At 47.3% G+C, this 14,230-nt stretch overlaps 1 protein-coding gene across 1 annotated transcript in view; it reads right to left on the bottom strand.

The window, feature by feature from the left end:
* The window catches only part of LOC112573517 (FRAS1-related extracellular matrix protein 1-like), a 77,077-nt gene extending 75,641 nt beyond the window's left edge, over nucleotides 1–1,436 (bottom strand). Inside the window, 1 exon segment of the mRNA XM_025253966.1 lies at nucleotides 212–1,436. The gene's annotated coding sequence lies outside the window, so the exon portion shown is untranslated.
* Between the last annotated feature and the right edge of the window lie 12,794 nt (nucleotides 1,437–14,230).

The raw sequence follows: 14,230 nt of genomic DNA, 5'->3' as shown, positions 1-14,230 counted from the left end.
CGATTATATGGGTGATTTGGTTCTTTGTGGGACTGAGGGGAACCCAACCGTTCTCTCTATCCTGTAATTGAACTGATGGCAATGCTAATAATGGAGGTTAAGTTAGAATCATGATGGTGGTGATGATGACGGTGATATTGATGGTGATGTTCGAGGTAAACAACAATAAAACTTGTCAAAATTGTAAGATAAAGAGACAAGGAGCACTTACCTCCACTATGTTAGCCTCTGTTACGAACGCATGATTGTCGTGGAACACAAGCGCACACACATCATGAGACCTCGCAGCCCTTGGCTGTCTGGAGCCATTGGCTCGGTGGTGAGACAGCAGCAGCTTCTATCCCGTACAGTAGGTAGCGAAGACACCAGCCGAGCGAGATATCCAAACAGAAGCAGACTGGTACTAACCGACAACTCAGAGCAACATTGACACACAGACACACAAACACACTCTCACACACAACAGGCGAGACACAACTCTGCTCACAACTTCGGCCTCCGTGCAGGGTGTATCCAGCCACTGGCCTAGCTTGGTTGTTAGGCAGTTACAAAATCCGAGACATCGCTAAGCACCGCGCCGATAAAATAGTGGACAGTGGAATTCGTCACGCTCGCCCTCGGTGATATATTCTCCTACTTTTTCGCACCTGCTGATCTCCGGAGACGTGTGCGAAGGATTTATGCTTTTAAGCGGGTGGCTTCTCACCTTACTCGCCCAAACAAGCGCTAGTCGTCTGTATCTTCCAATCAAACTCACTCAAAACTTTTTTGGAGCGTTCTTCCGAGAGCACATGACAGGCGAGGGCTTCACATTCACAATAGTCCCAGTGCTGTGCGTCGCCAGCGACAGTGTGCTGTGGGGTCGCGAGACAGAGAGTGCTGAGACAGACACACCACCACCAACAGCTACCGATGTACCGGTTGCCGTAAGGAATGTACGAAGAAAAACAAAAACACCGCACGTTCCTGTCCGCAAGTTTTTAAGTACCCGAGTGCGTGTTTGTGTGTGTGTGTGCATGTGAGCGAGTGCGTGTGTGCATATGTGTGTGGGTGTGTGCGTTGGGTGTGTGCGTTAGTGAACTGAGTGCGCGTCCCAGCAACAGTATTCCATTTGCTTTGCCGAAGGGTAGGGGGAATCCGATTCGACCCTCAGTTCGGTAACTTGCAGGAAAGCATAGACGCCCTCCGCGGTAATGAAAAAGAAATAAAGACTCGAACGTATGCAAGCGGCGCGCGCGCGCACGCGGTGTAGGCAGGCGTCTCCGCGAGAGCGCGCGGGTTGGGGTCCAATAAGCAAGACTCCACTGTGGGCTGGGAGTCGGACCCTGCTACCTGTCTACGCGTCCAAGCAACACCAGCAGCGAAGTTGGTGTCGGACCCCTTCGTGTTCCACGCCACGCGTTAGCGCGTTGGCAGCGCGCGAGCGACGGAACAGCTGACAGTCGGTATCACGGGACGCCTTCACACCGCCAATCAGCGCGGCCGTTAGGCGCTTGTCGGAAGTGCTTCCCCTCCCCTGCCACAACTACCACCCCACCTTTCTTCTTTTTTTTCTCTCTTTCTATGCAGTCATGGGAAACCCTCGCAGTGAGAGGAGGATCGGTGTTTGATGTCGGGGTGTATGAGCTGACACGTTTTGTAACTGTTTGCTGTTGTTGTTGTCTTTACATATTACTGAGGGCGTGAATGGTATGCCAAACAACACCCTTGCACAAATCTGTGTGTGATCAATTTGCATTTATGTAAGTGTACACATGTGCTTACTCGTGTGTAAGGGAAGAAGTGTATCGACTGTAGGGGGGTCCAGCACAGTCCCAGCAGCAGGAGGCGCAGTTTGTTTTCTGAGGTGTGTTGCTAGTCACACCTTTATCTTCAACACTAAGTGTAAGACTAGAGGCAACTTTTGTTGACTATTCTAACAAACATGATTGCTAATCTGTCACTGACTGGTCTGTCTGTCTGTGTGTGCGTGTGTGTGTAGGGCCGTGTATCAGGTGTATGTGTGTGTGATCATACAGCTCCCCTACCTGTCGGTGTTGCTTGGTGTGTGTAACGGACTGTGATGGCGGGCCCCTTTACGGCTCGCTACCCCCATCGGCCTCAGAACTTTTTCTTTCCAGTTTCTTGTCTCCCTTGCCGCTCGGTAACCTTGCGCGTGTCACGACCATCCTCCCCACCTCCCCACCCCACCACCTCCCCACTTCTGTCTCTCTCAGTAATCATGGCACGAGCACATAGTCATACAACCATCAGGACAAAGTGTGAGCATGTCAGTTAAACAGCCAACGATCATCATTAACAGTTGTGCTGATTACTAAGGTTTGTCCCACTAGCAAAGATATTCAGTAAACTTGCGTGAAAGTTGTTATTTTTCAATAAAACCTTTTTAGTAGAAACATTTTAATAAAATATTTTTGAACGGGTTGGAAATAAATTGTGTGAAATAACACAAGTATGCCAGGTGGACAGGTAAGCACGTGCACTCACTGTGAAAACTCAGGTGAACAAAGACTTAACGGTGAAAATGTAGGACAGACTGGCTGATAGAGAAGAATGAAAGCAGATAGCTACAAAAAGGAAACTGTGAACAATGGAGATGTCATAGGAAGATAAATAAGTGTGAAGTATGAATGAAAGAAATGCAGCTCGCTAGCACATACCTTTGGAAATGTTTCGATTCAGGGTTATGAGTAGCAGAAGCAGAAAAAATAAATAAATTACGGGGAAAACAGACACATGCCGGGACACTGTGACACCATCTTGTAACTGAAGGGTGTCCTCACCAGGTAAACAGCAACAGGTGTTGATAGTTGTAGTCATCTCTGAGATCCTGCCACCGACTGCAATGCTGGGTACACCTCTCTCTCACACACAAACATACACACACGAACACACATACACAAACACAAAAATATTGCACATAAACACTTGTTTATTCTCCGGCAAACCGTCCACTGCATGATCTTGCCCTGCTAGCACTATCACATATTATCGAGTATGTAAAGGTCTGCGAGGAAAGACGAGACGAGGACAATCGTGTATGCTTGTCGAGTAAATCAGAATTGAAGAAAAAAAGGCTTTTTCTAAAATATACACAAATTCTATAATCACTTTGGATCAATAAATGAATGAAAGGATGGATCAGATAAGAGGTATGTGTCTATGAAGACAGACAGACAGACAGACAGACAGACAGACAGACAGACAGACAGACAGACAGACAGACAGACAGACAGACAGACAGACAGACAGACAGACAGACAGACAGACAGACAGACAGATGTATTAACTTGAGTGTACTCACCTCCCTCACAAATCATCGGCTCGACTTTATAACTGAAATCCTTCCGACTCTTTGATGAAAGGCTCGCCAGGAAAGAATTGTAAGCCCATGAGCCAGTGTTCAAAATGTTCACTATAAATCAGTCTGCTGTTCATTAATCAAATTATAACAGTTGCACGAAACTGTCTGAAAGATAGTTCAGTCTCTCGCAGTGCATTGTGACCCGAGCTGTCGGGCAGACGACAGTCTGGGAAACTGACAAGCAGGTCCACACAAACTGGAGCGAACTGGATGAAATATATTTATTTAACATAAACATAAGCAAACAATCACCTTTAATCCTTACCTGGGTTTTTTTTTAATTGTTTTCTCGTGATAGTGAGTGAGTCTTGTTGATTGTTATGCAAATATTCCACCGCTTGTCTGGTCCGCATCACATTCGGCGAGAATGTTCTTTCCGTCGCCATGGAGGTCGGAGGTCAAGTTTGGTTGGTAGGTGGCTCAAGATGTTTGGTTTTCGATGTTTGCGTTTTGCTTTCCAAGATTTTGCGGTGGCATCGAGTAAACATTAAGTAAAGAAAACTGTATGGTATGTGTACCTCACAAACAAAATGTTGGCTGTCAGTGGACATCGATTTGAGAGCAAGGAGGGGGAGGCGAGTGGGCGAGGAGGAGCTTGACAGTTTCACTCGAACATCCTTGACCCGTTAGCAAGTATAAAAACCTGCACTAAACGAGCAGTAAGAAGATTTGTTTTTGTTTTTGTTTTTGATAATCGTTCTGTGAGAAGAGTTTTATCTTGCACTAATTTCCTTGCGTGGCTATGTAATGTTTGTCTACTTTCGGTGTAAACAATGTTGACATCATCCGTACATAGGCCCACGTGACAATGAGGTGATGGAAGCCTCTCTAGAATCCTCGATACTTCCTTTTTAAGAGAGTTTTTTTCAAATTTGTTTTTAACGGAACGCTTTTACAATACCACAGGCATGTTGTTGTTGTTGTTGAGTGAAAGAAGAACAATTTCTGACATCCATTGCAGTTCTCACAGACATTCTTCAGCTCAACACAAGACTAACTTTTATATGGCTGCCACCCCGCCTGGAGGCCCGACGGGTGGGCAGTTTCAGTGACAGATAAGCTGGTGATGAAGGAGGAAAGCGCGATGAAAAGCAGTTGGAGTGGCTATCCTGAGTGTTTACATGTGTCCAAGTAAGTGTATCTGAGTGCAAGTCCGAGAGTTTGCCTTTCCTTACTTCAGGATTAAAACCACGGGAGTATTTTCATGTCTCTTGAATCATTTTATGTTCTTACAGCAGAACAAAGTGGGGAAGGGAGGCAATACCCGGCGATCTCCACTCTTTTGTATTGAAGTGTAATTAGAAACTCCAGCCTTTTGTCATTCTTTGCCAGCTGAATAGTCTCCTCTTGCAGAATGTGTATGCACGATGAATTGCCCTCCCCTATCCCCTCGCCTCTCTCTGCTCTTACCTTCATCGTCTGTTGGCGTGAGGAGGATTCACTGAACACAAGCGCAGGTCACTCAGGCCGGAAGCTCCAAGTTCCCTCCCTTAGCCAGTTCTCTCCGACAGGACCAATAACTCTTGTGGGTCTTCAGCTCCAAAACTCAAGAATAAGCCCCAGCTTTCAGTGGAGATGGTTCAGGGTTGTGGCACCTGTCTGTAATGAGGTTATTTCTTCAATGATTCAGCGCATGCGCAGTCGTACTCGTCGGTGGATAAAGAGAAAGCGGGTATTCAGGGTGTTAGCCATCAGTTGCCTTTTCCTGGACATACAAACATGTATAAATTGTCACACAAAGGTAAATTAAGTGAAAGGCCGCCTGTTAGATGTTGGGTATGAAAGTCAGTGAAGACATACAAGGGTCACTGCTATGAGAAAAACACAGGTGAAAAAAAAGCCAGAAACAGACCGCGCAGGACTCACTCGTTCAACTTTTCTTTTTTCTTTTTTTTTTTTTACTACGATACCTCGGATTATCACTTCATCAAAAGCAGGCAGCTATGAAGGCGACTTTGTGAGAAAGGAATGTTCAAATCTCTCTTATCCATGTCCGTGAGCTGAGTGGTGTCTCAGCTGTACTATAAGCCCCTCACATAAGGCTCGATCCTCTTTTCCAGTTTGCGCACGGCTATAAGAAAACCGCTAAATACTGATCGGATGTTGCTATAGGAAACCAATTTAAACGAAAGACTCTCAATATCTGTGCTCCGCGAAGCCAGCTAAAAATATATCATGTCGTCTGCTACTTGTGGTTCCAGCACGCCCACGCGCACTGAGGTTGAGGAATAAAGTTTCCTGCTGACTTCTGACAAAAAGAAATACACGAAATCTGTTTTTGGTCAAGGAAGGAAGCTTTTGTTATCAAGAAAAGTTTCTGGAAAAAGCTAAGGACATGTCGGGTTGACTTGTTACCTCCGGACGTGACGTAGCAAGTCAGTCACGGCTCACAGCCTCACGGCCTCCCGTCTCTGCGCTTGCGCAGTCATCTGCTTGTCCGCTTTCCGGTTTTCCTTCCCCTTCCCCTCACATCCCAGAAAATGCAAAGAGGTAAGTGAATGAAAGTAGTTATAGGAGGTTTAGTGGGTAGATGGACAAAGCAGTGGGAGGGTGGTTGCTAACAGAAAGCATGGCTACACCTGTGTGTTGTTTCCACATCAGTGAGCACGATGTCAGTTACAGCGGTGTCTTTCATGTGAGAATGTGCACTGCAATGCATGGTGGGAACACACCCCACGACTGTGAAATTCTACCCAGTTCATTGGTGCTGCGAGCTAACTGTGGGAAATGCACCCCTAATCTCTCCCTGCCGTGTTTCACACAACCACGGAGATGAAAGAGAGGGAGGAGAATGAGAGAAATGAGAGTGCGTGAGAGACAAAGAGAGAGCGCATGCGCAATAAGCAGCATGATAACTGTTGGCCATTTGCTGCCAGAATATCGATCGCCAGGTCTGGAACTCTCACAGCCTCCGCTGATATTGTAATCGCGCAGTTCTCATGACACAACACTCGGCGAAAGATGAAAGAACTAAAGGAAGAAAAAAGATGACTAGCAAACTCGGGAATAGGCCCAATTATTCTGCGATGCGTCATTCGGCGCAATCCATTTCTCCAGCATCTCTACACTCGCCTGCCACAGAGGTTTCTCGGTCGGAGGGCATCAATCGGTGCCAAAGGTAAGACTGGTGCGCTTGTTAGAAAGTCTTCCATCGAACTTGTGGTGACGGCCTCCGCAGCAAGTAAGGTGAATATGTCAACTACATGACCTGGAATGATGTGGATTTGGACAGACTCCTGCCTTGACAAGCAGGACCGCAACCTGACTCTGACACAAGGGCTTGTGGTCGATGTCTGTTCGTCCTGTGCTCGCTGTACTTTGGAAAACACCCGCGTCTCCGAACCCTCGACAAGGCTCGTTTTCCTGAGACTGGAGGTCCCGACTTTATCATCTGTGCTGTCGGTTACGCAAATGATCAGCTAATGGGCATTTATTTGCCTCCGGCAGACCCGAAACCTGAGGCGAGTGAGCCCCTAGACCCTATCATTCAAGCCTAGATATAGGACCTCAGCAGTTTCGAGTTCTAGAAGTGCTTGTTGGAATGCCACTTACATATCGCGACTTTCATCGGTGGTTGTCAGCATGTCACTTAAAAAACACACAAAAAACTCAGCGCCCTGCCTAGTCTGAAATAGGGGGAGGAAGGTTGGACCCCCACCCCACTCCCACCCCTTCTCCCCCATGTTAGCTGCGGCGCAACCAAAAAGCCATCGAGGTGTCCGTACGAAGGCCCTCGGCTCCTGCCACGATGTGGCACAAAGTGGTTGTGAGGCTACAGGGCTGGTAGGCCTTGAGCCCGTCTTTGTGCACTCTAAACAAAGGTAAGCTTGGCTTCCACAGGAGTTTAGGCCGAGATAAAGCTGCAGGCTCCTCCAGGCTCCTCCAGCCTACAAGACTACAGCAGCGACCCGCCACTTAGCGGCTGACGGCTGAGAAATTGCTGGAGTCGCACCTCCGAGGGCTTCAGACGACTACTTGCCGCCCGACAAAGCGCAGTGGCTGTGATGGCGGACAGCTGGGCAGCAATGGATCCTTCTCATCCAGCCTCTCACAAGGCTTCTGTGGGAGCTTGCAGACATTCTTGTTGCCGCCTGACATTGCCGAGCCTTGCCTGCTCTTGCCTCCTCCAGCTTGCAGTACACTCGGCTGTCGGGGGGAGACCGGGCAGGGAGTTCACTTCACCTTCTCTTCTCCACGATAAAACCGTCTTGCTTTCGAATGTCCTGAAACTTCTCAAAAGTTTGATTTTAAAAAAAAAAAAAAAAAAAATATGCTGACTTATCATAGTTAAGTTATTCACAGTTGGCATGTCAGTGAATCTTTTTCACTCCAAGAAGTGGAGGAATAAGTGAGAGTAAAAACTAATCCTTTCCGGAGTGCACATGCACATATATGCATCTGCAGAGAAACACTTGAAGTAACTTCCGCACACATGCACATAATGGCCCCGGGGGTAGGCGCGCGCATCTCATCTCAACTCACGTGCAAGTGCACGCAACTCACTCACATGCAGACATGCATCCTTCACGTGCGCACGCATGCAAGCATGGACCTACCGACTAGACATCGGAATGAATGAAGGTATGAGAGACACACAGGAAGAGAATGAGAGTTCTTGAGAGAGAGAGGAGTTAGAACAGCCGGCCTTTTACATGTTTACAGGTGTAACCGCCTGGTGGCGCTGCATGCTCGCTTTACAAATGTTCTTTGCCGCAATTTACGACAGGACCTTGAAAGGTTTTAAGTAAACGTAAGTGCGAAGGGAAATGGGCTGCGCACCTTGTCTGCGCATTTTTTAGGAATTTCTGTTTTACATTATTCCGGTTTTCTTTAAGGGAAAAAAGAAGGAAAAAGACAGGATAATAAAGAAACTAGGAAGAAAGAAAAAAATCGTGTTAATGGCTGACTTACAGGGCCCCTTGCTCTCGTCCCATCTTCTGCAATCATCTCTTCTCTAACAGCTGAAGGCATCGGAATTTTTCGTTACAGTTCTGCTTTCTACGATTAATCTGTTCCTCCGGGAAAAAAATGGAGGCCAGAAGGGCCGCTAGCACTGCAGATTATACACAGCTCCCCCTCCCCACCACCTCCACCACCCCAACCTACCCACATTTCCCCAAATTACACCTTAGGTGAGGAAAGGCGTCAGACTGACATGTTTAGTGTTCTTCTCATCGCACCCGGGTGTCAGAATTCTCCACCTCGGGGCTGTAGAGCAGTCCTCTGCTTATTTCTCCTCTGTGTCATCCACCTTGTCCTTTGATTGAGGTCTGTAGTCGCTGGTGTATCTCTCCAAACTCTCATGAGACTGAGCAGCATTTCATTAACTTTCTGACGAGAGCTGTGCTACTCCTGACCTCTTAACCTATGGACAGTCGTGCGCGGGGATTTCTGTGCGACATTTTAACTACTGTATATATGCAAGAAGGACATAGGGTCTTTAAAATATTTTGCTTTAAATTCCACTCGTTTTTCTTTACAAAAGGAATTTCGTTCCTTGCTGAATGATTCACGCAACCCTTGGGTTTTAAATACAAGGATTGGTCAAGTGTCAGTCTTCCGAAACAAAGTCTGTAGTGTCAGGTGACACTCGGTCTTACGACCCTCGCAACGACCTCGACACAGTGGGATCTGCCGGCCTCACTGTTACCAAGGTCTCTCGGTGTCTGGTTCCAGATGAATGGACCCGCGGCTGCAGCTGTTGTTCTTCTTGTCGACTGCCTGGGCTTGGCTTGCCGAGACTGGAAAGCTTTAGCAGACGGTCTGACATAGGTGTGGGCCCTTCACACTTGTAGCACGACTCTCTCACCTGGCAATCCTGCTTACCTGCCGGTAAATCTCTCCTGTCATTCCTTTTCACTACAGATTAATCTCCTCTTCTCTTTCTGCCCTTTAACAAATCTACACAATGTGCAACCACAAAAAACTTTAATTAAAAGCTTTAATTACCTACATAAAGCAAGTGACAGATTTTTTTGTAAAACAAGAAAAAGAAATCCTTTCCCGATCAAAGAGAGAATACAAACAAAGCTTGTGGTAAGAGGTTCCTCGCCAAAGCTCGTAAAATGTACTTGTTGTCGGGTATTATCGACCGTCTTATCAATGTTTTTAATGCAAGGAGATGTGTAATCATGCATTTCACATTTTTTAACCTTTAGAATTCCAACGCCTCAATAAGCGTGGGTTCCCTGAAGCCACTGAGCAAATCACTTCATTCCTCCTTCCTTCCAACCAGTGTAAAAGCACCAGGCTATTAATTTCTACTTTTTTTTTTTTTGCACAGTCCCCATACATTAGCCAGGAAGGTTAAAACGAAAGTTTTATTGAAGTCATTGAATGTTTCTTAAGACCTGCATTCAAATTAATGATTACTTTCGGGTGGATGGGGGAGGAGGGGTTGAAAGCACGACAGACGGAAACAAAAAGTTTCTCACACCTGGAGCAAGGTGCTACAGGCAATCGTATTCACCGATAAGGTAAAAACCTTTTACAGCTTTTTCTTCTTTTTTATGTCGTGTGACGGAGACCTGGAAACATAAAGAAGAATCAAACGGACAGACAGAAGTTTTCGTTAACATGAATTTTTTGGCTGAACTTCGCGATATATGTGTAGGTGAGATATTATGTAGGTGAGATGTATATGTAGGAGAAAGGAGGATATTGATTTGGTAAATGTTTCTGTAATGTGTCATCCGCTTCCTAAAGTCTACCAACATTCACACGCCCACACTTCCATACACACCTGTATTTACACACTCGCGCGCGCACACAAAAATATGCAAACAGATTGCAAGCAGGACAGAACAAAAGAGCTTCAAGCAAATATTTTCAAATAAACGAGCGTTCCCTGGACAGACATGACCTTTGACCCCGGACTGTGCAAGACAAGGCGGTTTGTTTCAGGCACGCACGGTATGTCATTGACAGAGATGACTGGACTGTTATCTAATATCGGATTCTTCCTGCCCCTCCCAATGTCCTCCGTGTACACGATGAGCCTCAGGCCCACCAGTCAGTGCTCCGCTGGCAAATGGATTTAAATTTCTAATCTCATTCTGGCACCCATTAGTGTTTCTATAAATAGGTCGGGGGAACTGTTGTAGAGGCTCCTGTGGCACCCCGAGTTCTAACGATTGCCTGTAACATTGTTTGAGGATGTGGCTCCCCCATCATGTGCCGACCATCGCCGAATCATCCCTCAAAATGAAAGACTGGTCGAGATGAAACTAAGCATCGATGATTATTTTTTTCCAGCTACAAACAAATGTCAGAAAGTGAAATACTATTGTGAGCTTCAGAGTTTGCCTACTCTGACTTAACTTTCTTTAAACATCTTATGTTGCACAAACATACACGGAGCTGTTTGTTTGTTTGTTTGCTTTGTTTGTTTGTTTGTTTGTTTGTTTGTTTGTTTGTTTGTTTGTTTGTTTGTTTTAACTCGTTCCATTCTGACATTTCTTCTGTTCTAAAGCACCTCCGACAGTGACACAATCCCAGTTGACACGAGGCACACGTGATGTGCGGCTTGTTGTACTGAGGCTACTGGCGAGACTGAGACCTGACGACAGCGCCACCCTGTAGCTGCTGGTCTTCGACCGGATGGCGGTGACCAGACAAATTTGCGAGGAAGGGGCGGCGACCGCACGGTAATTCTTCACGAGTGTGCCAAGATCGAAAAGAGAAAGCCGAAGGGCAACTCCCAGACATTGGCTCTTGTCAACCACGTCCTTGGTGACACGACAACGAGGCTGTCGAGGGTGGCAATGGGTGGTAATTACACCGACATGGTGGGGGCCCTACAAGAGCGATGGACCGGTGCTGGTCACTGCCACGTGGTGCCGGAGCTGACGGGTTCCTGACTAAATTGTTTGCCGTTGGTCCATTTTGTAAGCCTGTCCACCCTCATCTCGGACTACCATGTGACCCTTTCATTACATCGGCTTCACTAATCCAACCAGGGCGAATTCATGGCTGTGGGTGAAGGGAGTTTGCCTGGCTTTGGTCCGAGCGAGGCTCGAACACATGACATGCCACCTTGTACTCCGATACGATTATACAGCCCGACTCCATAGTCTCTTTCATCTTCATAGTTTGACCACGTACCAACACCTTACGGGTCAAATGAGTTTTCTTGCTGGCTATAACAGGGTCTTTTGTTTAGCCTTATAGTGCTACACAGGGTCACTGATTCCACCCTTATTGAGCACGTGGTTGTAAAACTACAAACCACTGATCTACCCACACACACCTCCCAGAAGGTAAAAGACGGCGAAAGAAAGGGAGACTGGCTTTTGTCCTAGACACACTGAACCACTTGCAGTGCGGGGTTTCTCCCTCGACCATCGAGCCACCTTCTTCAGAATGAGACAAGAGGTCACGTGACCAGGACCGCGAGCTTTCACAGTGGTGAAGATTTTTGAAGGTAGGTGCCGAGAAACATTTCTGTAGCGTCTCATCTGGTCTCCATGTTTCAAAGGTACCACTGTCCCTGGGATGGGGGGACAGGGGAAGACAAGAGGGGAATAAAGAAAAGTCGGGGAGGTCCGCTTACGGCCCTTTCTGTAGCCACTCACAAGGATAACTAGCTCTCCCCCTCCAGTCAAAGGGGTCAATCTTTCCAGTCGACGGCGGCGAGTCAGACTAACAAGTCGCACGAGAGGTTCAAAACCTCTTGAAGTGGACGAGTAATGGGTGCCACCGTGCTCCCTTAACTTGCAAACAAGTGGCGAAATGTGACACTCATTCCGCACCCTCGTCTTGGCGGGTGGTGGGTGGTGGTGGTGGTGGTGGTGGGTAGGGGGATGTTTGAGGAGCGTAGTAAGCGGAGTGCGAGTAACTGTGGCGGCGATGAAATCGGATCGATGTAAGACCAGCGGAAGGGTCTGGCACTGTTTCATTACCAAGACATTAAACCGCCGCGCGGATACTTATCTCTGTCGTCACGTTTAACAGGCGTTAGGCGGGTCCCCCTCCAGCCCTTTGCTTACTGAGCGACTCACGGTTCACTCCCGTTTCCCACTGCAACCATCAGTGGCTTTCTTCCCTCCAGACTAACAGGTCGGGTGGTGAAAAGTGCTATCACCTCGCCATGATTTTGGAATATGTGTAAAGTGGGTGATGGATGAGGAGGAAGCCGACTGCCTCGTGACGAGGGTTGAACCCACAACCTTACAGAAGGAGGTCAGCAGCATAGAGCTCAGGGTTGTACCGGGATGTGTGTACAGCCAGTGGGTTGCTCAGTCAATTAGTCGTAGTTTGCACAACCGTGACGTCACGAGTTTCACTTGTTTGTTCATGGCGCTGGTTTGTAGGCGGGTATCTCGAGAACAGAATGGATGTATTCACCCAGATTGAAGAAAATAATAACTTGCCTGAACTTTTACCCGGTGTGTGTGTCGGTGTGTGTGTGTGTCGTGTGTGTGTGTGTGTGTGTGTGTGTGTGTGTGTGTGTGTGTGTGTGTGTGTGTGTCGGTGTGTGTGTGTCGGTGTGTGTGTGTCGGTGTGTGTGTGTGTGTGTGTGTGTGTCGGTGTGTGTGCTTCACGATTAATGTATTAATTTTCGTGCTTGTGTGTAAAATGGTAAAGATGGATGTCTATGTTGTTTCTGATCCCTATTATTAGTGGTACACACTTCCTTGAGTGAGAGAGAGAACTCGACCAAAGCTCGCGCGGTCTGCACGTGGACTTTCACGCGCGCAGTGGCGTGCGCTGCACTTGTAAACACAAATACAAGCCACTACATCCAGCAAATACAACAAGAGAAGCCTTGGGATTATTTTGTGCGCACAGGAGGAATGGTGGCGAGGTGGGTGGGGGAGAGACAGACTGATTTCACTGCTGGCGGTGGTTTGTTTGACTTTTCTTTTTCCTCCCCCCTCCTGCCCTGCGTATTTGTGTTCCCCCCACTCGGAGCAGGTGCCTCCCTGTGTGAACTATGAGTGAGCGTGTCATTGCACTTTATCAGATCGTCTCAAGCTTGCGTGTGGGATTTTTTGTGTTCTGCTCTCTCTCTCTCCGTGCTGGGGTAGCTTTCTCCAGCCCTGCACGTGACTCACTCACCCAGAACGCCTTATCGTCGGCACCTCGAGTGGAGCGCTTGTCGAGCTTGCTAGCGAGATTAATTTTGACAACTGTTGATACGCTCGACATGTTCAACTAATCTCCACCGTCCGTCCTTCCGATGGTACAGGTGTAGATAAAGACAAGTGTGCTTGAGGGGCAGTCGGGGGGCAGTCGGGGGGCAGCTCCTGTGCACGCGCTGGTGTCTGCGTGCGCACCGTGCGTGGGTGTTATGCAAGGCTTTGCCGGGTATCCGTGTTTGTGAGGTGAGGTGTTGGTCTTGTGTGTGGGGTTTTTTTAATTTTAATTGTTTTTATTTTATTTTATACAATGTGGTGCTGTCTATAAACACAAACTACTTTCTATTTGACACATTATAAATGGCAAAGATGATGTTTTTGTTTTGTATTTGATGTTGTCATGGTAATGACGATGATGTATACCTGGGCATTATGTCATTTTTATGCTTAGGTTGATAACTGGCAATCAATGCAATGTAACAGGAACTACAGGGAGATCGGGGGAGAGGGAGAAAGAAAGGAAAAGTAAACAATGATTTAATCATTGTTTTCAATGGCGAGATGAACGCAGGTATTGGAAAACAATACAAAGGAAGAGCAGCAGTCAGAGACAGCCAGGAGACTGATATAGATACAAAATGATGGGCAGAGAGGGGGGAGAGAAATGGTGGAGAGGGGGAGGGCACCGACCCCAGGTATGGGAGGTATTTGAGTCATGTCCACAGTGACATGTAGAGGTTTGTAGCCGACATCACAGGGATGAGACCACAGACACATTGTTTGTAGT

The sequence above is a fragment of the Pomacea canaliculata genome, linkage group LG10 (assembly GCF_003073045.1).
Source record: "Pomacea canaliculata isolate SZHN2017 linkage group LG10, ASM307304v1, whole genome shotgun sequence".
In the NCBI taxonomy this organism is placed as follows: domain Eukaryota; kingdom Metazoa; phylum Mollusca; class Gastropoda; order Architaenioglossa; family Ampullariidae; genus Pomacea; species Pomacea canaliculata.
This window is presented reverse-complemented; position numbering and strand designations above follow the sequence as displayed.